Genomic DNA, 26,136 nt, shown 5'->3' with positions numbered 1-26,136 from the left:
GGTGTGCATATATAATCATACAACTTGCACGCATTCAGCAAACCCTTCCATGTTGCTGCCATACCCTTTGCCTTCCCCTCTTCCCAAATCGACATTTTCGGAATTTTGTGAATTTTCACCAAATATCCAGCGGTGCTACTTGAATTTTATTATCAATTCGCATCAAAATGATTTCATTAGGCACTGAAGCCGACGCTTGGTCTGTCAGTCAGCCAACTAGCCCCGTCATAATGTATTAGCCTGCAAATAGCCTGATGTAACAAACATTTGCTGTGCATTTTAATAAAACCAACTGCGCATATAATTTTAAATATAGGTGAACATTTAATTAAATTTTTATACAAATTTGTAAAATATTTATTCTATATGTATGTGTGTGTGTGTGTGTTGGAAATGTGTGCAATGTTGCATCGCAATTAAATAAACTATTCATAAATATTATTTGCATTCACATTTATTTATAAATTTATTTTGTTTTATTATTTTATATTGGATGGCATATTTACACTGTGAAATAAAATCATAATTAATGTCCTGGGAGGTGTGCGTATGTTTGGGAGTGTGTGTGTGTTGAATTCTACGCTGACTGATAATAATAATAAAATCGTAGAAAATGTAATATTTCAACTTGTATTAAATCAAACAAGTCAAACAAATATAATTTCCTTCGGGCTGATTTTTATAAATCATGCTATATCAAAAATGTAAAAATGTAAAATTTTACTACTCACTCGAGACTGCATCTAAATATTACGAATATCGTAATATACCTATCAGATTGCAATATTTTTTTTTATGGAAAACCAGTAAAGATTGTTCTAAAGTCGGGCGGGACCGTCTTTATGATACCCTACACCACTTTGCTTATTTAGTAGAGCTCCACATAACAATTAAAAGTTTTTATGGGAGAATTCAATCATACACGCTATGATTATAATTATAATTTAAAGTTCAAAGGACTAAATATGCCGAAGCATCTGTATCTTTTAAATTCGGACTTTTATTGCCCATTTGGTGCAAAATTAATTTGAAATCATATAAAGATATATATGGGAGCTATATCCAAATCTGATCTCAATAATATTTGGCAAAGATATTTCTGAGCTGTATTTGATATATTTCCCTGAATATCGTTGTTACGAAGCGCATATTATGGCTGTGGGTAACAAATACAACAAATCGGATGAACAATATATATGGAAGCTATAGCTATATCTGAACCGATCTTCACCAAATTTGACATACTAGTTTCTAGACTCAATTCCGAATTCCATCCTATTTGGACAAATATTTGACATTTGGTGCACAAAAAAAATAAATCGGATGAAGTTATACATGGGAGCAATATCCAAATCTGAACCGATCTCGATAAAATTTAGGAAAGGTATTTCTGAGCTGCATTTGATATATTTCCCCAAATATTGTTGTTACAGATTTCATATTACGGCTGCGGAGGACAAAAATAACAAATCGGATGAACAATATATATGGGAGCTATAGCTATATCTATCTATAGAACCGATTTCGATCAAATTTGACCCACTTATTTTCAGGCCTAATTTGGTTGTATGTGAAAAAATCCAAACTATTCAAGCTGATATTACACGTTTGGTGCACAATAAAAGGCAAATCGGACGAAGATATATATGGGAGATACATCTAAATTTTTACCGATTATCTCCAGTTTAAATGGGGTTCGTCCTTGAGCCAAACAAATGATTTGTGCAAGATTTTATCTTAATCGGATAATAAATGCGACCTGAATTTTGGACGGACAAACTGACATGCATAAATCAACTCAGAAAGTGATTCTATGGAGATCCTCAAAAGTAACTATGGGTCTGCCTCGCTTCCTTCTCCATATTACAAGCAAATGCACAAAGACATAATACCCTGACCACCTTGTGGTGTAGGGTATAAATAGCCCTTGTGCCAAATCATGAATATCATAAAGCGATATAGGCCCTGGTTTGGTGCAATCTGTGGTCATTTTTCTAATGACCAAATTTTTGTCGGCGATAATTTTTTCCAGAATTGTTTTCGAGGACTAAATAGTTTTGGACTTCTAGGCTGTACATAAATCGTGGAATTTTTTAAAATTATTATAAGAAATTACAACGTGGTTTTATCGTCGGCTGGGATAAGCTTAGTCGTTGTAAGGGTCTTCATAAAGACCCACTAAACTTTATGGAATTAAAAGAATAGAATTCTCCCTTTTTTTGGGTGAAAATCGGGTGTTTTATTGATTTAAATACTAAATTACAATAAACTCGTACTTAAATGCGATAATATGGATTTAATACTTACGTTAACTTCAGAGATATATACGCAACGGATTATCGGCAATTCAATGTTTACAACCATCGGAAATATTAGTGCAGAGACTTGACGATTTCTAGATAATCGGGAACTATGATGCAATAAGATATTTACCGCAAAATACTGCAAAATATTCTCGTTGACTTGGTGGATCTGGGGAAGTTATTGTGTGGACGGGCCTTAATGCTAGACACAAGTGGGGGGAATAGCCTTATATGAAGGAGAATAGTTTTAGATTTTTTGAAATAAGCTGTCCTGATCCAGATTCTAAATCCAAAGATGGGCCAATCAAAATCACTATAGGATCACAAAACTTTATCGAAATATTTTTAGCCTCATCTTGCATACATGTGGATAACAATTGTGGTCGAGGGAGTGCAATCCTTGATTTCAGCCCGAACCGGAACATAGACCTAGACGGATCTTCTTCCATGGTAGACAAAGACCTAAAATGGTAAAGACTAGACAAAATGCATTCTGAGCAAATGGTTTGTGGCTATACTACCTTGAATAACAGCTCATTACAGAGGCATGTTAATATAAAAAACACAATTATAGGAAAGAATGACAAATAAAAGTTTGGATAATCCAAAATATTGGTTTCAAAATTCTATTCCATATACCTTCCCAAATAATTGCATACTGCCTTAGCGGTTTAAATTTCTTAACATTGGTAACTATGTTGTTACGATATCATAACAACAGAGGTATTTTTCACAGGGTTGCCATATTTTTACTCTGTCTTATCCCATCTTTATACTTCTATGTCTTTGTGGTAGAAAAATTGACAGACGACAATTTACCTGGATTTTGGTAGAAGAGCTTTACAACTGCTAACTTCCTTTAGATCGGAATGTACTTATTCAGAAGTCGATGCCTGCTATTCCTAGAATTTATAGAGGACAGGAAACCCGTGGAGTGCATATTACGAATGTGAGAGGCTTAAACACCAAATCGGATAAAACATATATATGGGAGCTATAGCTGTTTCTGAACCGATTTTCTCCAAATTTGTTGTATTTGTTTTAAAGCTAATCTCGGTCACATGTGCCAAAATTCGGGCAATTTGTGCTGATAGTGGCCATTTGGTGGTCAATTAACCCGAAATCGGATGAAGATATATATGGGAGCTATATCCAAATCTGAACCGATTTCGATAAAATTTACAACAGCTATTTCTGTGCTCCATCTAATACCTGGTACCAAATATCATGGTTGTGGAGTGCATAGTAGGAATGTGAGGGACTTAAAGATCAAATCGGATGAAAGATATATATGGGAGCTATAGCTATATTTGAATTGATTTTCTCCAAATTTGATATACTTGCTTCTAGGCCGAACTCGGTTGGGTGTGCCAAAATTCAGGTAATTTGGACTGATAGTGGACATTTGGTGCACATTTAACCCGAAATCGGATGAAGATATATATGGGAGCTATATCTAAATTTGATCCGATTCTCACCAATTTCAATAGGGTTCGTCCTTGGGCCAAAAAAATATTGTTTGGAAATTTCATCTCAATTGGATAATAAATGCGACCTGCATTTTGTTCACAAGAATACATGGACCGACGGACGGACGGACAGACGGACTGACATGCATAAATCGACTCAGAAAGTGATTCTATGAAGGTTCTCAAAAGTAACTATGGGTCTATCTCGTTTCCTTCTCCATGTTACAAACAAATGCACAAAGACATTATACCCTTACCACTATGTGGTGTAGGGTATAAAAAATACATGGATGGACCGACAGACAAGTCAGTCATAAATTGACTCACTAAGTGATTCTATGAAGATCCTCAAGATTAACTATGGGTCTATCTCGCTTCCTTCTCCAAGTTACAAACAAATGTACAAGGACGTAATATCCTGATCACTATGTGGTGTAGAATACAAATAGCCTTTGTGTTAAACCATAAATACCATAAAGCGATTAAGGTCTCTGGTTTGGCCCAATCTGTGGTAAATTTTCTAATAGCCAGAGCTACGATTTTTAAGATTTTAGATGTTTACGATCATCGGGAATGTTTGTGTAGAGACTTAGTCTCTTGAAGATTTGTAGATGATCGTGAACTAGGATGTAATGACGTTCGACGAGATCCACGATGATGCTCATGTTATAATCAGGAACATCGGCGAACGGGTCTTGCACGAGGAGTAGATGCTCGGGAACTCGTATCGGTGCTCGGAGGTTAGTTTATCGGGTCATGCTACGGTATACGATTAGTTCTGCGTTATTACTCTAGATTTCGGTTGGGGCAACGAGCCCAAAGCTTCGGTGTCAATGTATTACCGTCCACTTAAATTAATTTTCACAGCTAAAAATATCAGTTAGTAGGAGACAGTAAATTATATCAAAATCACCACGTGTCCCTCCATGCAAGCGAGTTCCTCTATGCAAAAACTCGTGGATATTTTAAAATAATTGTCGGACAAGAATCATAGATTTTTAAAAATAATTTCATGCACTGCCACAAGAATCGTGAATTTTTAACAATAACTTTAAATGGCTCCCACGAAGAGTTCCCGACAGAGGATCGAAGTTTTTCTAAAAGAATTTCGAAGTACTTCCCGAACAGATATCGCTGACTTTTTTTAAAATAAGTTTCGAAGACTTACCACAAGGATCGAAAATATTAAAAAATAATGTTCAAGAATCTAGGATTTTTAAAAATAATTTTCGAGAAACCAACCAAGAATCGTGGCTTTTTAAAAACCCGGAACAGAAACGTGGATTTTTAAAAATACTTTTCACTAACTCAACTATGAATCGTGGATTTTTAAAAATAATTTTCAGAACCCAGAGGAAAGCAATGTAACTGGAAATTCGGCTGTCGTTGACTTAATGCCTGTCACATATAGTGTTGCTACTGCAGAGGGCTGTGCCAAAAGTGAAATTCTAAATAATTTTTGTTCTCCGACTAAAAGAATTATAAGCTGGAAATACTTTTTGAACTGGCTCTCATTGAGTTAAGAGGCTTCACAGAGGCTTCGGTTCGTTGTTCCACGGAAGTCTTTGGCTCGTTTTTCAACAGGAGCTTCGGATCGTTGCATCGTATCGTAGCTCAAATATTGGAAGAGAGGTAATCGTATATCGTAATGATAGCTAGAAAACTTTCAGAACCCGCAACAGGACATCTTCTCCCCTCCCCTTCTCGATCTAGACACATCTCTACAGTGAACCTCTCTATCCGAACGATATCATTTGATACGGCCAAAACGTGCCTAGTCGAAATAACGATATTAGATCCCAGGTCTCTTTGGACCAAATCCGTTTCAGAACATCTGGAGTCGATCTAGCGATGTTCGTCCGTCCGTCTGTCTGGTTGGTGCGCACGATAACTCTCGAAGAGAGTATCCGATTTGGTCAAATTTGGTACATCGTAATATTATTATCAAACTTGGATCAAGTTCGGAGATGGGCAATATCGGTCTACTCCTTCTGGCACATCCCCCAATTTTCAAAAATTAAATATTTTCTCTACAGAAAGAAAAAGAATAATCTGATTTTTCTCCAACTTTGCAAATCTTAATATTTGCGTCAGTGCTAGATCAGGTGCGAAAATGGGCAATATTGGTCCACTACTTCAAGTACCACAATTTGAAAAATGATATCGCTTATGTGTGAAAATGTGATGTTAGAGTCTGATTTTCTTCAAATTTCACACATCCAAATATTTTTAGTAACCCAAGGTCTAGTGTTAAGATGGAATATATCGGTCCACTCCTTCCGGTACCTTCTCCGCAAAATGTCGAAATTTTGAATATCCATTAAACTCATAAACCGCGAAATTAACATCCGATTTCATTTAGACTTGCACATCTGAATATTTCCATCAACACAGGATCTGTTATAAAAACGGTAGAGATAGGATCATTCCTTCTGGTACAAAGGGTCAACATTTTGTATATCCATGAAGGTCATAAAAACCGAAATAAGCTTAATTTTCTCTTAATATTTCACACATCCCATTATTTCTACAAACAAAAGACCTGTAGTGAAGATGGGTTATATCGGTCCACTCCCTCTGGTATCTCCCCCACAAAGGTTCACTATTTTGAATATCCATGAAGCTCATAAAAAGCGAAATTAACATCCGATTCCATTTCAGACTCGGTATATCTCAATATATTCGTCAACACAAAATCTATTATAAAGATGGTAGAGATCGGACCCTTTCTTTTGCCAATTCGATTCTGCATAGCCACCCTTTCCAGCATTAATCCCATAATTGCTCCTTTCATTAATGTTTAATAAAAATTCATGTTCTTAAATGTTTTGCAAACTGCGATCCCTTTGTGTTGTAAATGTGTCAAACGATTTCAACTGCATCCGAAAAATTATGTTACCCACATTCCACGACTGGGCGAGATAACATTAACAATGTCTTGATGATAATTATCTACAAATTTCTGTGACATTATCTTTGCTCAATGAGTGGTTGTTATTCAAGTACTTAAACACTCACACATACGCACGTACACATAGCCATAAGTATGATTGTATGCTATAAGGATTCTCACATCCCCCTGGTAAGGCAGACAATTTTAAACTTCAAAGCACACCCGTGTCGTCCTCCGACAAATGCTGACAATGCCTCTTCAAATGTAGTTTAATTGCATACTTACAATCAGTTAATTATACAAGGAGAGTGTCTTCATAAATCTTTAATTTAGAATTGCATAGAGACATTCATTTCATTTACTCCCCCGTTTCGCCATTTGCACCTCCACCAACCACTCTATCCGGTATGGCGGTAGGCATTTGCCAAGCCAGTTGGATGGCATACCAATGCATGGCCTTTAAAGGCAAACAATGGAACATGAAATGTCATCGCTTTAAACTGCATTTGAGCAATTTTACAATTACACTCCCATTTAGAAAATATTCTCAAACACACGCACGTACATACGTGCATCCCAATTGGGATCGTATTTGTATACGGAATGTGAGTGTGTCGGTGTGTGAGTGTTTGCCTACACCCATACGTATAATTTTGGGAAATTCATGCAATTTATGGAATGAACATGAAAAAAAAACTACAACAACAACAACGGAATGACGACGAAACGAATTTCGGCATGTTTGCCAACTAATTGTATTTGTTAAACCGCCCGCTTTCTAGTTAAACATTCGGCAACCATCACGCTGAACAACAAATGCTAACAGCCACTGGAAGATATAATATAACAAAGTACTTGTGTTTAGATTCCTCAACGTTGATTCTCCCCCTTTGAGAAAAAGTTGTATTGACCTAGCAAAAATTTGATATTTCCCTCTCGGCATATGCTAAAGAAAAGACAAGTATTGCAAAAGACAGGAAAGTCTACTTTGAAACCTATGAGTCCTGAGAGATCTAATCTCCGGCTAGTGGACATTGACAGATCTGACCAGGAAGAGAGAATCACTGAATGTCATTAGTTACTTTACGAGGGAAGTGTGAAGAAGCGATTGGTTCGAACACCCGAACTAAACCAAGGGGATAAGCAGTTCGACATTGCCTACAGGGGCGTCAAGGTCTTTAACTGCCCAAATAAGTAATCTTACACTTTCTTCGTACGAACAGTTAATGATTTTGGCGAACTTTGAAAAGGAACAAAACTGGCAGGTATTACTTTTTCGAAAATTCCAAAGTCTAGATCTACGTACAAGGCGTTGGACCATCACAAGTTCAACCACCTATAAGGAGAATGGAGGCCTTGATTGGCCATGGACAGGAATGATAGGACTACTTGCTGCCTTGAGAGTTAAAGCTGAACTTAAAGCAAGTTGGATACGATTTCGCCAACCCGACCCAGTAGGGAAACCAAAGAGGTACGTACCTGCATCACTTCAAAGCCGCTTGTTCGGGAACCCTACGTTTATAACAACAAGGCTTTTGGCCTGAGGAATGTAAATTACTTCATCTAGTGGTGTTGAGGTAAGGACCTGTGTAGCAGACAGGAAGGACTTCAATTTAATATATCCTCCCAACTATAGAAATGGCGATTTGGTGATTCTGGAACTGGTATGAGATGAATTTTCCTCCTCGGATAATAAGAAGATACATATTTTCAAATCTCTGAAACGCACAAGTCAAACTCTGCCACGGATTGGGACGCTTATGAAGAAAATTTCAGTAAGTACAAGGTGGAGATTAAACGCGCCAAGAAGAACTCAGTGAATTCCTTTGAGACGTTAAAAGAAATCAACGCAGCAGCAATGTTTCGAAAAGTATTGTCAAAGTATCCTAAGCCAATTTGCAGCATCACCAAAGAAAAGTTGGCGTATGGACAGACTCTAGTCTTGACACTCGAGACTTCCATGCGATATCACATTTTACAAATGGTAAATACATCGGAATGAATTGTGGTTGGAACAAATAAGCAGATGCTAATTTCCTATATAGGGTTATAAACGGAAAAAAACTGAAGTGGGTGAGTTGTATCTTCCAGTTCTATAAATCGTCAGAACTGGATGGATGTTACAGAATTTATTTTCGCTTGTATACGACAACCTGGAAGCCATGTATAAAGCCATAACTTCACAAAAAGCTACATTAGAAAGGACGCCGGAGTTAAAACAAAAAAATCTCTTGAAAAAGACTTCATCAACGAGCCCTAGGTCTAAAACCGCTATTTCGATGAATCACATATTGACAGCATCAAATGATTTTATAGACTAATTTCTATATACCCTCAGCCATATGGTTGATACGGCCAGAACATGCCTTATCGAAATAACATTCACATCCTAGGTATATTTGGACCACATCCGTTTGAAGACATTTGAAGTCGATCTAAGGGTTTCCGACCATCTGTCTGTCTGGTTGGTGCGCACGATAACTCTCGAAGGAAATATCCGATTTGGTCCAAACTTGGCACATCGAAATATTTTTGTCAAATTTAGACCGAGTTCGGAGATGGGCAAAATCGGTCCACTCCTTCTGGTACCTCCCCACAAAGGGTCACAATTTTCAAAGAAAACAAGTTAAATAGTATCAGTCGGTTTTTTCCGACAGATTTATACCCCAACATTGAGCAATGATTATTCTAACTGTTGACCCTTTATGGGGGAGGTTCCGAAGCAGCTGGCCAATATTGTCCAGTTCGCATCTGACTTAAGACAGATAAAAATATTACAACGTGTCCGATTTGGACTATATTAACAACTTTGTTCACTTTATATGAGATATGTGCACATTTTTGGAAAATGTGGAAATATGCGTGAGGTAAAAGATATAGCGGACCGAAGTATTCCATTTTCATACTTTATCTAGTACAGATAAAAACATTGATTTGTGCAAAATTTGAAGGAAATAGAACATTTATATTCAATTTTATGCGTAATCATAAATTCCGATAAATATTTAGATATTACAAGTTGTAAAAAATGCCCGCTTTGTGTCGCAAGTTATGACAGATAAAATTATTGAAAATTGTGACTCTTTGTGGGTACCAGAAGGGGTTCGCAGATATATATAATCTTCACAACAGAAAAAATATTTGGATGTGTGAAATTTGAAGAGAATTGGATGTTTATTTCGTTTTCTTTGAGCGTATTGTTTTTCAAGCACTTGAATCCTACGTGAAGGAGGTACCAGAAAAAATGGTGCGATCTCTACCATCTTTATAACAGATCTTGTGTTGATGGATATATTGAAATGTACCAAGTCAGAATGGAATCGGATGTTAATTTCGTGTTTTATGAGTTTCATGAATATTCCAATTTTTGACCCTTTTTGGGGGATACCAGATGGAGTGAATCGATATATTCCATCTTCACACCAGACCTTTGTTTACTAAAAATTGTGTATAATTTAAAGATAATCAGACACTTACATAACATTTTATTAGATTTATAATTATTCAAAATTTTGATCCTTAGTGGGGGAGGTACTTGATGGGTGGACGATTTTCGAACCTGACCTAGCACTGATGCAAATATTAGGAAACGCAGAGCTGGAGCAAAATCGGATTGTTCTTTCTCTTCCTGTCCGGAAATACAGGGTTGCCCATATTCGACGTACCCATCTGGCAACGCCATAACTTTTAACAGAGATGTCACATCGCTTAATGACATACCGCGTTTGAAGCGTCAGTCCAAGCAGATTTTTACCATGAACCAATACACGCCACGCGAGCGCTCTGAAATAATTGAAATTTACATTCAACAGAAGAAGTCAATTGTGAAAAAAGTGAGAAGTGCGCCTTCTAAGAACACCATTAAGCGTTTATACGAAAAATTTTCGACTGGTAAGGCTCTTCCTAATCCGAAGAGGGCATATAAAAGTCGACCAAGGCGATCGGCCGAGAATATCGCTGCCGTTCGAGCCAGTATTGAGAGGTCCCCAAGAACATCCCAAAAACGCTGTTCTCAGCAGTTGGGCATGGCTCGGTCCACTTTACAACGGATTATTCGCATCGATTTGCATTTGTTCCCGTACAAAATTCAATTGACGCAAAGAATGTTGCCTGCGGACAAGCCTCGTCGATTGGAATGGGCCCAAAGAGTCATGGGTCCGTCGAATATGGGCAACCCGGTATATTTTTTGAAAATGACGATATTTTGTATGTGAGGTACAAGAAGAAGTGTACCGATATTGCCATCTCCTTACAAAAACATTGCGATGTACCAAGTTTGGACCAAATCAGACACTCCCTTCGAGAGTTATCGTGCGCACCTCCCAGCCAGACAGACAGCAGACGGACGGACGGGCATCACTAGATCGACTCCAAATGTTCTGAAACGGATTTGGTCCAAAGAGACCTAGGGTCTCAAACCGTTATTTCGACTAGGCACGTGTTGACCGTATCAAATAATATATACCCTCTCCAGCCATATGACTGAGCTTTTTACGCGATTTTTTTTTTTTTGGATTTTATCCTTTTCTACCATGAGACAATTCTGAATTTATCAGAATCGTTAATTTAGACTAGCGGTTCTTGAGATATGAGCGTAGTAACTAACACAACTTTCTTTTGTAGATATAGATTTTGAACCTTTTTTGGAAAGGTACTTGATAGAGTGGACCAATATTGTTCATTTTCGCACATGACGTAGCAGTGATGCGAATATTAGGATTTGCAAAGTAGCAGCAAAATCGAATTATCGTTTCTCTTTCTGTGAAGTAAAATATTTTCTTTGAAAATGTTGACATTTTGTGGGGGATGTAGCACAATGAGTGGGCCGATATTGCCCATATCCGAACTCGATCTAAGTTTGATAATAATACTACGAGGTACCAAGTTTAGATCAAATCGGACGGCCGGTCAGCCGACCAGATAGACAGACGGACATCGCTAGATCGGCTCCAAATGTCCTGAAACGAATTTGGTCCAAATAGGCAAAGGGTCTAAAACCGTATGACTGAGGGTGTAACAAGCTAAAAAGTATCAGTCGGTTTTGCCGACTGATGAATCCCCCAAAAACGGGTCACCATTTTGAATAACCAGAAAAACCACGAATCTCATAAAACGCGAAACAAGCATCAGATGCTCTTAAAATTTCACACTTTCCAACATTTTTGATAATATAATCACACACCGACTGATACTTTCTAATTTGTATAATGTAAATAAACCCATCTTATTGCTAAGATGAAAGGCGTAACAAACACACTTCCTTCCCCGGTTTAAAAATTTATTAATACCACCTCATCGAATATAAAAACAACAATAATGGGATTTTGCCTGACGATTTTTGCAGCAACAAAATACTGTGGTATCCCAAACAAGCAAGCCAAACACTGTTCTATTAATAGACACAGGCACGGTCGACGAAGGGGTTTTTGTTGTAACAGACAAAACAAACTTACATGGTTATGTTACTTCGTTCAGGTTGAACGAAAGCATAACAAGTGGAGAAAGATGTAAATGTTTATAAGTGCGGTTGTAAAATTTAGAAGATTTTCCAAAAGAATTTTAGTTTTATGTAATTCTTTTGTTCCTCTTCTATTGAGCTTACGATCTCGTCACTTGGGTAAAAAAAAAAATGTTTTTTGTCATAGAAGTTATTTTTTAAATAACTTCTGGGGAGAATATCCCAGACAAGAAACAAGGGAACTGATGAGGATTGGTGGCTCTTTCCGAAACCTAGGTATTCCCTGCCTTACCCCCTGGTAAACATTACTATCGTTCTCCACTCATAAACAAACGTTGTTTTTATAAAAACAACAATAATGGGATTTTGCCTGACGATTTTTGCAGCAACAAAATACTGTGGTATCCCAAACAAGCAAGCCAAACACTGTTCTATTAATAGACACAGGCACGGTCGACGAAGGGGTTTTTGTTGTAACAGACAAAACAAACTTACATGGTAATGTTACTTCGTTCAGGTTGAACGAAAGCATAACAAGTGGAGAAAGATGTAAATGTTTATAAGTGCGGTTGTAAGATTTAGAAGATTTTCCAAAAGAATTTTAGTTTTATGTAATTCTTTTGTTCCTCTTCTATTGAGCTTACGATCTCGTCACTTGGGTAAAAAATGTTTTTTGTCATAGAAGTTAATTTTTAAAATAACTTCTGGGGAGAATATCCCAGACAAGAAACAAGGGAACTGATGAGGATTGGTGGTTCTTTCCGAAACCTAGGTATTCCCTGCCTTACCCCCTGGTAAACATTACCATCGTTCTCCACTAATAAACAAACGTTGTTTTTATAAAAACAACAATAATGGGATAAGCCTGACCATTTTGCAACAACAAAATACTATGGTATCCCAAACAAGCAAGCCAAACACTGTTCTATAAAAAAAAACATCAAAATCAATATCCATCCACAATTGTCCCAATTCCCGTACCCGACATTGTTGTGCCAACAGATGTTTGCCTTTCAATGACTATCTTTGATTGTAGGTCCGTGAGAACAGGCGTGTGTCTGTGTGTGCGTACTAGAATTTTAATACGACAACTATGCGCTTTATAGAATCAAGAGTGAGTGGGCGGGCATCAAAGGCCTATAAATATATGTGTATGTATGTGTGTGGCATGTGCGGGAAATGTTGTAATAGAGTATTTGATTGTATACCGGCCTCCAGAGTCTATCGGAGTGTGTGTGTGTGCGTTTGTGTGAGTGTGTCAGTGTAACTCTTATGAACTCATTAAAAGCCATACATACGCGTAAATATAATTTACAATAATTGTTTTTGTAATTGCATAGTTGCAGTGCAGTCAGTATTCACATGCCATTAATGCTAACAACGACAATATCGCCAACAATATTATTATCAATGACAAACGCAGATCACACAAAGGCATGCACACACACAAACACATAATGACACACACACACACACACATTGGCATAAAATAAATGTTGTGTTTATTTAGAGAAGGAACGACAGACCAGAAACTCAACAGACAAAAAAACTTCAAAATAAGGATATAATCATTTCGTAAAAATGACATAGAGAATATAATGCAATTGATGCAGTTGTTGTTGCTGTTGTTTTTGTTGGTAGTATTGGTATGTCATTTTTAGGACGTTTTGTAGCGTTCGTTGCATGTGAACTTGAATACGTATAACAGGCTTTTGGTGTTGTTTAGTTTGTACATTCATCTTGTTTAGTGTGGGTATCGGCCCCTTTTTAGGTATGTGTGTGGTGTGGCGTGTGTCAGTGTGGGTGAGAGAGTGTTTTACATTTTTTGGCAACTTTATAATATAAAAACACCAACAATAAGACAATAACAACAAAAACAATAACAATTGCAACATGCATATTTTGTCATTTCAACGGAAATACCAAACACAATATGCAGGAAATGTTTAAAACCGACCACAAGGTATTCTGCAACAAATGTGCGAGTGGTTTTAGCTGCACCAAACATGACAACGTACATCCATATATATTTACATATTTATATGTGTATGCAGATGCATTTGATATGAAACGAGGGGTGCTATTTTTAAAACGATATTTTCGGAAAAGATTACATTAAATAGAAGATAATATATGTAAGCATTTGCTATACACCTGTACAGAATGTATAATATTATGAAAATAAGTAAATATTTAAGACACGTCTCCAGAAAAAAAAACTTTGCATACTAAAAACCAAATCTAGCTACAGCATTTTGTGGAAAGCATTATTAAACCAGTAAGGAAAAGCCAGAAGTCATATTTAGTAGAGCTTCCGTGACAAAAGAATTTATATTGGGAATTTATTTGAAGTAGATCATATAAACTATCAACCCTTGGTTTTAGAGCAGTAATAATTTGGTTTCAGAGGGAGGCATATCCAATTCTGAATCGATTTTCACTAAATTTGACGGATACACTTTTATTAAACCCTCAGCCATATGGCTAGAGAGGGTATGTTTCATTTGATACGGTCAAAACGTGCCTAGTGGAAATACCGGTTTTAGACCCTAGGTCTCTTTGGACCAAATCCGTTTCAGAACATTTGGAGTCGATCTGGTGATGTCCGACGTCCTTCTAGCTGACTGGTGCGAACGACAACTCTCGAAAGGAGTATCCGATTTGGTCCAAACTTTGTACATCGTAATATTTTTGTCAATCGTAGCTCGAGTTTGGAAATGGGCAATATTGGTCCACTCCTTCTGGTACCTCCCCCACAAAAGGTCGACCTTTTCAAAAAATATATTTTCTGCACAAAAAAAGAGAAACGATAATACGATAAAATGTGATGTAAGACTCCGATTGCCTTCAAATTTCACACATCTGAATATTTTTATAACCCCAAGGTCTGGTGTGGAGATGGAATATATCGGTCCACTCCTTCTGGTACCTCCCCCATAAAAGATCAAAATTTTTAATAAATATATTTTCTGAACAGAAATAGAATAGAAATAGAACTTTGCAAATCCTAAAATTTGCGTCAGTGCTAGGTCAAGTGCGACAATGGACAATATCGGTCCACTCCACAATTGCAACTCTTATAAAATGTGATGAAAGAGTCCGATTGTCTTTAAACTTCACTCATCCAAATATTTTTATTAACCCAAGGTGTGGTGTTAACGTGGAATACATCGGTCCACTCCTTCTGGTACTTCATCCTAATATTTGCGTCAGTGCTAGGTCAAGTGCGAAAATGGACAATATCGGTCCACTCCATCAAGTACCTCCCCCACAGAGGGTCAAAATATTTAATGATCACAACTCTTATAAAATGTGATGAAAGTGTCCGATTGTCTTGAAATTTCATACATCTGAATATTTTTATTAACCCAAGGTCTGGTGTGCAGATGGAATATATCGGCCACTCCTTATGGTACCACCCCCACAACCATCCAGATTAATTCCTCAACTTAATTATTATATCACAGGTCACAATGTTAAATCTCTCTGTCCATATAATATCGAATGAGACCCAATTAAGTTCTTTTTAGCACTTTTAGTACATTTATAGTTCGTATATTAAAACAACTTTTAGTACATCTAGCCTACACCCCCGCTCATTCCAAATTTCTAACTCTATCCACGTGACCAATACAATGGATTATATTTTTAGTACATTTAAGTACCTGTAGTACACATATACAGGGAAAGATGAAAAACTGCAACCAGCTTCAGACTGCTGTCGTTTCCAAGCCACTCGTCCGACAGCTGTTAAAATTTTTCCAGCGACAGCTCATTATATTGTTTACAAGCGTACAAAAGCATTTTGGTGAGAATTTTCCAGAAAAAAGTTATTCGTGATGGAATTCAAGCGAGGTAGTCTGATTTCTTTATATTTGGCTGGAAAACTACAAATGGCTATCGATGCAGTACTCCAGAATTTAAATGTGAATAAATCTTTTGTGTCTTGTACGATCGCTCGTTGCCGTAGCGTAGCCCGACGTCAAGAAAGTGGACGGAAGAAAACAGCAACATCAGCAGAAATGGTTCGAAAAGTAAAGCTTGATCGAAACCCGCGTCGCAGTGGCCGAAAAATGGCTCATGAGCTGAACATATCGCAACATTCCATTCGGCAAATATTGAAAAATGAGTTCGGGGTAAAGCCATTGAAATTCAAAAAAGTGCAAGAACTAGCACCGCAAAGGAAAGAAAATACACTCAAAAGAGCTAAAGAGTTGCTTCGTTTAGGCGAAAGTGGTGAACTGCCGATTTTTTTGGTTTTCTCCAATGAGAAAACATTCATTGTCCAGCAGTTTGCAAACAAACAAAATTATCGTGTTTACTTGCCAAAGAGGTCAGCTGAAAATGGGCACCTTCGGTTGGCCACCAGAACTCAAGCGCCGGTCATGGTGATGGTGTGGGCCGGCATAAAAGCCGATTGTTACTCTCCGCTCATATTAATCGAGCGTGGCATCAGAATAAATGTCGAATATTTTCGCCAAAATTTCTGGAGGATACAGAAAACATTTTGGCCACAGACCATGGACATTCCAACAGGTCTCAGCACCATCGCACTCAGCACGCGTCACCCAAGAGTGGTTACAAAATGAGGTTCCTTCATTCATTTCCAGCGCACAATGACCACCAAAATCTTGAGTATTTTGGAAAGCAAGGTTGGCACTAAAAATACCAAAGTGTCGATCACCTCAAGTAAGTGCTTCGCCGGGAATGGGTCAAAATACCGCAGAGCAACATTCAGGCAGCGTGTGACGGTTTCATTGGCCGTTTGAAGGCCATAATTCCTGCCATAGGTGACCAATTCGAAAAAAAATCTAAACTTATTCTAAAATTTGATGCTATTTCCGACATTTTTTGCTTTCATTCAACAAAATTAAAAAGAAATGTGGCTTTTGACTTTGTTGCAGTTTTGTTATCTCACCCTGTATGTCTTTATTGGATATTTATTGTGCACCAAATAGCTAATATCAGCCCAAATAAACTGAATTTTGGCAAATCCGACATCCTAGAAGCAAATTTGGTGAAAATCGGTTCAGATATAGCTCCCATTTATATGTTTCATCCGATTGGGATTTGTAGTCCACACATTCGTAATATAAATCATCTTTGGTACGAGATATCAGATACAGCCCAGAAATTAGTACCAAAATATTGTCAAGATCGGTTCAGGTTTGGATATAGCTCCCATATAAATCTTCAACCGATTCTGGGTTAATTGTGCACCAACTTTTTTGGCACTTCCGACTAAATTCAGCCTAAAAGAAACCGCTTTAGGTTTTGCTGAAAATGGGTTTAGTTACAGCTCCCATATATATGTTTCAACCGATTTAGTGTTTAAGTCTGTCACAATACAAAGATATTTTAGAATGGACCAGATTTTTATATATCTTCCATATATATCTTCAGCCGATTCCACGGTTATTGTTCACCATATATGTAATATCAGCCCTAATTGGATAGATATTTTCATATTTAATCGATTTTTTCCATTTGGCGAAACTAGGTCCGGCATAGCTATTGCTCCACTAAATATTTTATAATATAGTTCTTATCGAAGTCATATCATGCACTATACAGTAATCTTATTTGGTACTAGAGGTACAAAACCTCCGTCAAATTTATTGAAAATAGAACAAAACGGGTTAAAAAAGTTGTAAGTTTGACAGGGGCGAACTTTGAATACCCTCCACCATTTGGTACTAATTTGGTAATTTTCAAAAAAATTAAAATCCATTAAAAATTCTGTTAAAATCTTTAAAATACCGAATGTAGCCGTATATTAGGGTATATACGACGATGTGGACCTGCATACGCAACTTTTGTCATAAGCCTGCACCGACAATTTTCTGGCATAGGATGTAGTATCCATTATCAGGGGGAACCGTTATATGGGGGCTATACGAAGACGTGAACCTGCACGGAGAATTTTCTGTCACAGGCTGTAATATCCATTACGAACTTCAAGTGCGAAATTTGAAACAATTCCAGTAAATAATGCCGCTAAAATCAAAATACCGTATATCGGGGTACCATTATATGGGGGCTATACGAAGACGTGGACCTGCACGGAGAATTTTCTGTCACAGGCTCTAATATCCATTACGAACTTTAAATGCCGAATTTTAAACAATTCCAGTAAATATTGTCGCTAAAATCATAAAAATGCCGAATATCAGGGGGATCCCTTACATGGGGGCTTTACGAAGACGTGGACCTGCACGGAGAATTTTCTGTCACAGGCTCTAATATCCATTACGAACTTTAAATGCCGAATTTTAAACAATTCCAGTAAATATTGTCGCTAAAATCATCAAAATACCGCATTTCGGGAGGTACCGTTATATGGGGGCTATACGAAGATATGGACCTACATGGCCCATTTTCAACACCAAAAGTCCTGCAGACATAATACACATTTGAGTAAATTTTTATCAACTAACTTCATTTTATTCGGAAGCTAGATTGATTTCCACAGAGGGACAGACGGACGGACATTGTTAAATCGACATAGAATTTTATGCTGATCAATAATATAGTGCTTTGTGGGCTCTAAAATGTATATTTCGAGGTGTTACAAACGGAATGACAAACTTAATATACCCTCCATACTATGGTGGAGGGTATAAAAAAATAGGTTTCATAGTTGGTATGATCAACTTCACATTAATCCCAATACTTTCCTTATTAAGGGAGGCCACGCCCGACTTATGACCTTTCCTTACTGGAAACCATAACCTCATGTCATTGTCTTATATTTTAAAATCATAAAAATGACTTTTGACAATCCGAAGAACGAAAGTCTAATCCCCTACATTATGGGTTGTAGACTTTCCAATTTCCTAATTTCAATTCATCTTTTATGATTTTCGTATTATGTTGACATACTTATCCTCCGTACCTCGTACAAATACCAATGAAATAAAATGCATTTTATAAATTTGTATAAAATTAAACATATATGTTGAAGAATGTAAGCCCATAAAGGCAGGTGGGTAAATGGTTGCAGTGGCAACAATTTGATTATAATAATATTCCGACCACAATAGCTGCACAAAAACGAAATGCAGATACGGTACGGAAATCTAGGCACAAACTCGCACACACACACACACCACGGGGATAGGCCAAAACGTTGCTTCGCAAATCTCATACCACCCATTTAAACAATAAATGCGAAATAATAGGATGGGATTTTTTTCGGGGGGATTTTCTGGCATTACAGACAAAACTAAAAAAAATAGAATTTGGATTTTTCTAATTTCTGTGTGGGCATGAATGTTGTTTTGTAAGCATTTTGAAAATGTGGTTTCTCTATTCACTTTCTGGGTAGTTGCTGACAGTGAATGGTTTGTGTGAATGTTCGACTTTGTGTTTCTGTATCGGAAAACATCTCGTGGTCAATGGCAGTTGAAGTCAACAACAGCTACATGACCCACACCCACATGCGAGGGAGGGCTACGATGATGATGGCCAGTTATGGCTCACTTCCATGAAAGTGTTTTGTGGGCTATTTTTTCTAGATTGAATTTATTTTTATATTTTTGAAAAGAACTTCAATTGTTCGGAATTAATAAAGTCATTTGCCTGTTTGGTTTGTCGTCATTTGCTGTGGACATTGAAGTCGTACTCGGAGACAGGGGCAGAGGAAATATTTTTGTGACATTTGATAGTTTTAGGAAACATATACAAGTGTTTATGTGAAGTTGTAATGACATGTGTATCTGTGTGTGTGTCATTGTTGGTATTTGTGTATCGAATACGGAAATATTGGTTTAACACCCAGAGAATTTCATTAGGAAATGTCCAAGAAATAAAAAGAACTGGTGTTTTGTAAGAAAAGCCATTGTCACATAAACACTTAATAATAAATGTTGTGGGATCTTGGAAAATATTTTTCAAATGTTATTTTTCTATTAAATTATGACAGAATTAAATATTTAATTTATACAAAAATGTCCAATGCAATATAAAATAGTAAAATTGTTGCTTTTCTCATGTAAACCTTAATAGTGAAGTGACTTGAGGTTATTTTTTAAGTAATTTGCAATTTCTTGTCGTTGTGTTGTGGTAAGTAGATTTTTTTCTTTTGTAAAAGTCAATGTCCTCAAATAAAGTTTTGGTGTGAAGTAAAATATGGAATATAGGAAATCCCAACATTTTAAAAAAATAAATAAAATTTTAATTTAAAAGAACAGTGTTTGGCTTGCTTGTTTGGGATACCATAGTATTTTGTTGTTGCAAAATGGTCAGGCTTATCCCATTATTGTTGTTTTTATAAAAACAACGTTTGTTTATTAGTGGAGAACGATGGTAATGTTTACCAGGGGGTAAGGCAGGGAATACCTAGGTTTCGGAAAGAACCACCAATCCTCATCAGTTCCCTTGTTTCTTGTCTGGGATATTCTCCCCAGAAGTTATTTTAAAAATTAACTTCTATGACAAAAAACATTTTTTACCCAAGTGACGAGATCGTAAGCTCAATAGAAGAGGAACAAAAGAATTACATAAAACTAAAATTCTTTTGGAAAATCTTCTAAATCTTACAACCGCACTTATAAACATTTACATCTTTCTCCACTTGTTATGCTTTCGTTCAACCTGAACGAAGTAATATAACCATGTAAGTTTGTTTTGTCTGTTACAACAAAAACCCCTTCGTCGACGGTGCCTGTGTCTATTAATAGAACAGTGTTTGGCTTGCTTGTTTGGGATACCATAGTATTTTGTTGTTGCAAAATGGTCAGGCTTATCCCATTATTGTTGTTTTTCTATTGAGCTTACGATCTCGTCACTTGGGTAAAAAATGTTTTTTGTCATAGAAGTTATTTTTTAAAATAACTTCTGGGGAGAATATCCCAGACAAGAAACAAGGGAACTGATGAGGATTGGTGGTTCTTTCCGAAACCTAGGTATTCCCTGCCTTACCCCCTGGTAAACATTACCATCGTTCTCCACTAATAAACAAACGTTGTTTTTATAAAAACAACAATAATGGGATAAGCCTGACCATTTTGCAACAACAAAATTTTAATTTAAATATTTTATTAAAATTAAGAGAAATTAATGGATATAAATATAGCTTACTTAAAACTTGGGATGCACTTCATACATAAATGGTGAAAAGGTTGGAAAAAATATTTAATCAAAAATGCGGAATTGGTCCAAATTCGGGTTTAACCTTGTATGTTTAAAATTTGATCAATATCAAAAAAAAAAAATCGAAATTTTTTAATCGTTTTATTTCTCAATATTTCTTCTGAAATAAAGAAAAGTGAGATAAGGTCAAGAGAAAAATTTCGAATCTTGTGTAAAGCGAACTAGGTTTCTGAAAATAAATATTTTTTAAGGGTTTCCTTTCTATTCTTGAAAATATTTTTCAAAAAATATGAAAATATAGTGAATTTTTAATTTAGAACTTTGTTTACAGTAATTGTGGATTTTTTAAGAAAATGTTTAGAGAACTTTCTGGATGACAATCGTGAATTGCTAAATATTATTTTTTACGGGGACTTGCTGGACAAATGTCGTGGATTTTTAAAAAAGTTTTTATTCAAAGACTCCGCCGTTGCCCCAGTGGCGTTTAACCAAATTGTCTTTTAAAAACCTTCTGGCTTAAATTATGGATTTTTTTCAGAAATTTTTATTTAAGTCTGACCCAACACACAATCGTAGATATTTGAAAACATTATTAAATTACGTACTAGGGAGAAAAGTGACCTTAATAATATTTCCAGAAATATCTCTGCCAGGTTAAGTTGATTTTTGAAGAAATTTATATTAAACAAGTAAAAAAACATTAAGTTCGGCTGGGCCGAACTTTTAATACCCTTCACCTTAGGTAAAGGAAACATTTTGAATTGAAGCGTGTTTAACTTTAAACTTCATATACCCGTAAGACCGTTTGGTAGTTGTAGTTAAACTTATCAAAAAACCATAAAGTGAGTTAGCCCCATACTCACCACCAAAAAGGAAACCTTTATAGACAATTTTATTCTTCTAGGATTGTCATCTATCAAATGTTTTAAAATACTAAATTTGAAACAATTATGTGGGTAAATTTGACTAGGATTATTAGAATACCTAATATGTATATAATAACCCAAACCTGTGTTGTAAGGTGAAAAAATATTACAAAATATTCAAAATTCAATATTACAAGTCAAAATGAAAAATCGCATGCGATAAAAAATATGAAAAAATAAACATATGTCACAAAATCCTACAAAATCTTTATTAACATCATTATTGGCATCTTTTTATGCCATTTTTTTAGATTTTATACTTTTATGTCAAAAGGGCATTCTGAATTGACAAAATTTGTAAAAATCGGTACAGCCATTCTTGAGATATAAACATTCTAGCTCACATCCCTTTCCATTGTATATATACATTGTTTATATTTCGCTATATATATATCCGATATAATTACTATCGGGATCTACGTAACGGTCAGAATTGACCTGTTCCTCTATTTGTGATTTGGCCGGTATTAAAAATATTCGCGGTTTAATGAAAAATTTGAGTTTTATTTAACACAAATGTTATGGTCTATTTCACCCACTAAATATTAACCGATGACCATCAAAATTGGAGGACTTCTAGCCACCCTAAGCTCTAGCCTCATGCTAACTTCCGCTTCGATTGGTCCATAATTGCCACCTGTAGAGCAACTGCAAAATCAGGAAATTTTTCAGTTTTTGGTCCATTTCAACCCCTAAACATTATGCGATCATCTCAAAAAGCAATAGGTTTCTATTCTGGCTCAAGCCCCACCTCCATTCTAAATTTCGTTAAGATCGGGCCATAATGGCGACCTGTAGAGTGATTACAAATTAACATGGACAGACGGGCAGACGGACGGACGGACATACATAGCTAGATCGACTCAGCTCGGCGAGCTAAGAAGATCCATATATACTTTCCTATGTGGGAAACCAATATTTCGAGGTGTTACATAATTTTTGGCCCAATCAAACTTATAATACCCCCAACACATAGTGTTGTAGGGTATAAATATCTCTCGGTTTAGCCGACAGATGTATACCCTCAGCCAATGTTCGATTATTAAAAAATATTTTGGCTTGTGTTATGATTATTAAACTTGTTGACCTTCTATGCAGTAGGTTCTGAAGTAATACATCAATATTGTTCATTTTGTATCAGATCTAAACACATCTGATATAAATATTTTGGTATATTGGTAACTTCCTTCACTTTATATGAGATATGTGATAATTTTTAATCGACCGAAGCATTCCATTTTCATACTTTATGTAATACAGATAAATATATAGGGGGTGGTAGGAAAAAGTACAAGTAAATCTAATCTATATATCCAATTTTATGCGAATTCATAAATTCCATATTCATCTTAGGTTTCTGGTTGAAAGCAATATTTAAACATAGCAAGTTGTAAAAATAAAAGTATTGAAAATTGTGGTCCTTTGTGGATGAGGCACCAGGGGAAGTTCGCAGATATATGTCATATTCACAACAGATCTTATGTTAACAAAAATCGTCCGATCTCTACCATCTTTATAACAGATCTTGTGTTGATGGAAATATTGCGATGTACCAAGTCTGAATGGAATCGGACGTTCATTTCGCATTTTATGATCTTCATGGATATTAAAAATGTTGACCCTTTTGTCGGGGAGGTACCAGAAGGAGTATACCGATATATACTATCTTCACACCAGACCGTGGGCTAATAGAAATATTGTGTCGAATTTGAAGAGAACTGGATAGTTTTTTTTCGGATTTTATGATCGTTTTGGTAATTCAAAACATTCACCCTTTGTGGATGAGCTTCAGAAGGAGTACTCCGATCTCTACCATCTTTATAACACATCTTGTGTTGATGGAAATATTCAGATGTGCCTAGTCTATATGGGATCTAATGGTAATTTCGCCTTTTATGATCTTAATGAGCATTCAAAATTTCGAACTTATGTGGGGGAGGTTGGTACCAATGGACCGATATATTCCATCTTAACACAAGATTTTGGGTTTATAAAAATATTGAGATGTGTGACATTTTATAACGATCGGATTCTTCCATCGCATTTTATAAGGGTTATAATTATTCAAAATTATTACCCTTTGTGGGGGAGGCACTTGATGGAGTGGACCGATATTATCCATTTTTGCACCTGACTTAGAACTGATGCAAATATTAGGATTTGCAAAGTTGGAGCAATATCGACTTAATGATTTTTTTCTGTGCAGATTTTTTTTTGAAAATTTCTGTTTGTTGTTGGAGAGGTACCAGAAGAAGTGGACCGATGTATTCCATCTTGGCACCAGACCGTGGGTTAACAAAATTATTGGGATTAGTAAAATTTGAAGACAATCGGACTATTACATCACATTTTATAAGAGTTGTAAATATTAAAAATTTTGACCCTTTGTGGGGGAGGAACTTAATTGAGTGGACCGATATTGTCCATTTTCGCACTTGACCTAGCAGTGACGCAAATAGTAGGACTTCCAAAGTTGGAGAAAATTGGATTACATTTTCCCTCTCTGTGCAAAATATACTTTTTGAAAATTTCGACCTTTTGTTCGTGGAGATACCAGAAGGAGTTGACCGATATTGCCCATCTCCGAACTAGATCTAAGTTTGACAAAAATATTACGATGTACCCAGTTTGGACCAAATCGGATACTCCCTTCGAGAGTTATCGTCCAGACAGACGGACCGACGGATATTATTTTCGCGTTTTATGAACTTAATGGATATAAAAAAATTCAACCTTTTGTCGGAGGGATACCAGAAGGAGTGGACCGATACATTCCATTTTCACATCAGACCTGAGGTTAATAAAATTATTGGGATGTGTGGAATTTGAAGACAATCGGATACTAACACCACATTTTATAAGAGTTGTAATTATTCAAAATTTTGACCCCTGTGGGGGAGGTACCTGATGGAGTGGACAGATATTATCCATTTTCACACCTGACCTAGCACTGACGCAAATACTAGGATTGGCAATGCTGGAGCAAAATCAGATTATCCTTTCCCTCTCTGTGCAAAATATACTTTTTGAAAATTTCGACCTTTTGTTCGTGGAGATACCAGAAGGAGTTGACCGATATTGCCCATCTCCGAACTAGATCTAAGTTTGACAAAAATATTACGATGTACCCAGTATGGACCAAATCGGAAACTCCCTTCGAGAGTTATCATGCGCACCAGTCAGCCAGATAGAAAGATGGATGAACGGACGGACATCGCTTGATCGACTCCAAATGTTCTGAAACGGATTTGGTCCAATGAGACCTAGTGTCTAAAACCGTTTTTTCGACTAGGCATGTTTTGACCGTATCAAATGATATATACCCTCTGTAGCCATATACCTGAGGGTATAAAAACTTATTGAAGAAACTCTATTTATTGGTAGGTTAGAGGCTTTTGCACAGCAGAGGGTCTATACTAACAGAGATATGAAGTTCCTATTTAACAGACTACATACAGAATCTCTGTAATCCTCCAAAAAGCTTCTAAGTAAAAATTGCTAATATATTTGCCTCACCTTATCTTCCGCCTAATAAATCTCTTGACACAACCTCTGCTAAGTCTTTCTACAAATGTACTTACTTGGAGCCTCTTAAATTCACACATAATTAACACGCACACACGTGCACTTACGACAGCAGTTAACAATGGCTAACAACTTCACACCACATCAAAGCGACACAATTGGCGACAGCGTGACAAACGTCCACATCGACGCTGCCATCAATATTTCCGTCAACAATTTCCTCTAAATCAACTTCACAATTGGCAGCCACTGAAGTTTAATCAGTTTTGCACTGCGAGCCAAGTCTTTGGCCAATGTCTGCTGCCATGGATTTGGGTCAGATGGTCAAGATCACAAGACGTAAGCGAACGATGGAATTAGCTGGCTGCCTGGCAACCTAAAATTAATTGTTCTTCTTGTAAATGATTTGTGGTCAGAGAGCAAATATTTATGGGTGGGCTATGTGTGGCTGAAGATTGGCCAAATCCCG

Source organism: Musca domestica, unplaced genomic scaffold, assembly GCF_030504385.1.
Source record: "Musca domestica strain aabys unplaced genomic scaffold, Musca_domestica.polishedcontigs.V.1.1 50, whole genome shotgun sequence".
NCBI classification, from domain to species: domain Eukaryota; kingdom Metazoa; phylum Arthropoda; class Insecta; order Diptera; family Muscidae; genus Musca; species Musca domestica.
This window is presented reverse-complemented; position numbering follows the sequence as displayed.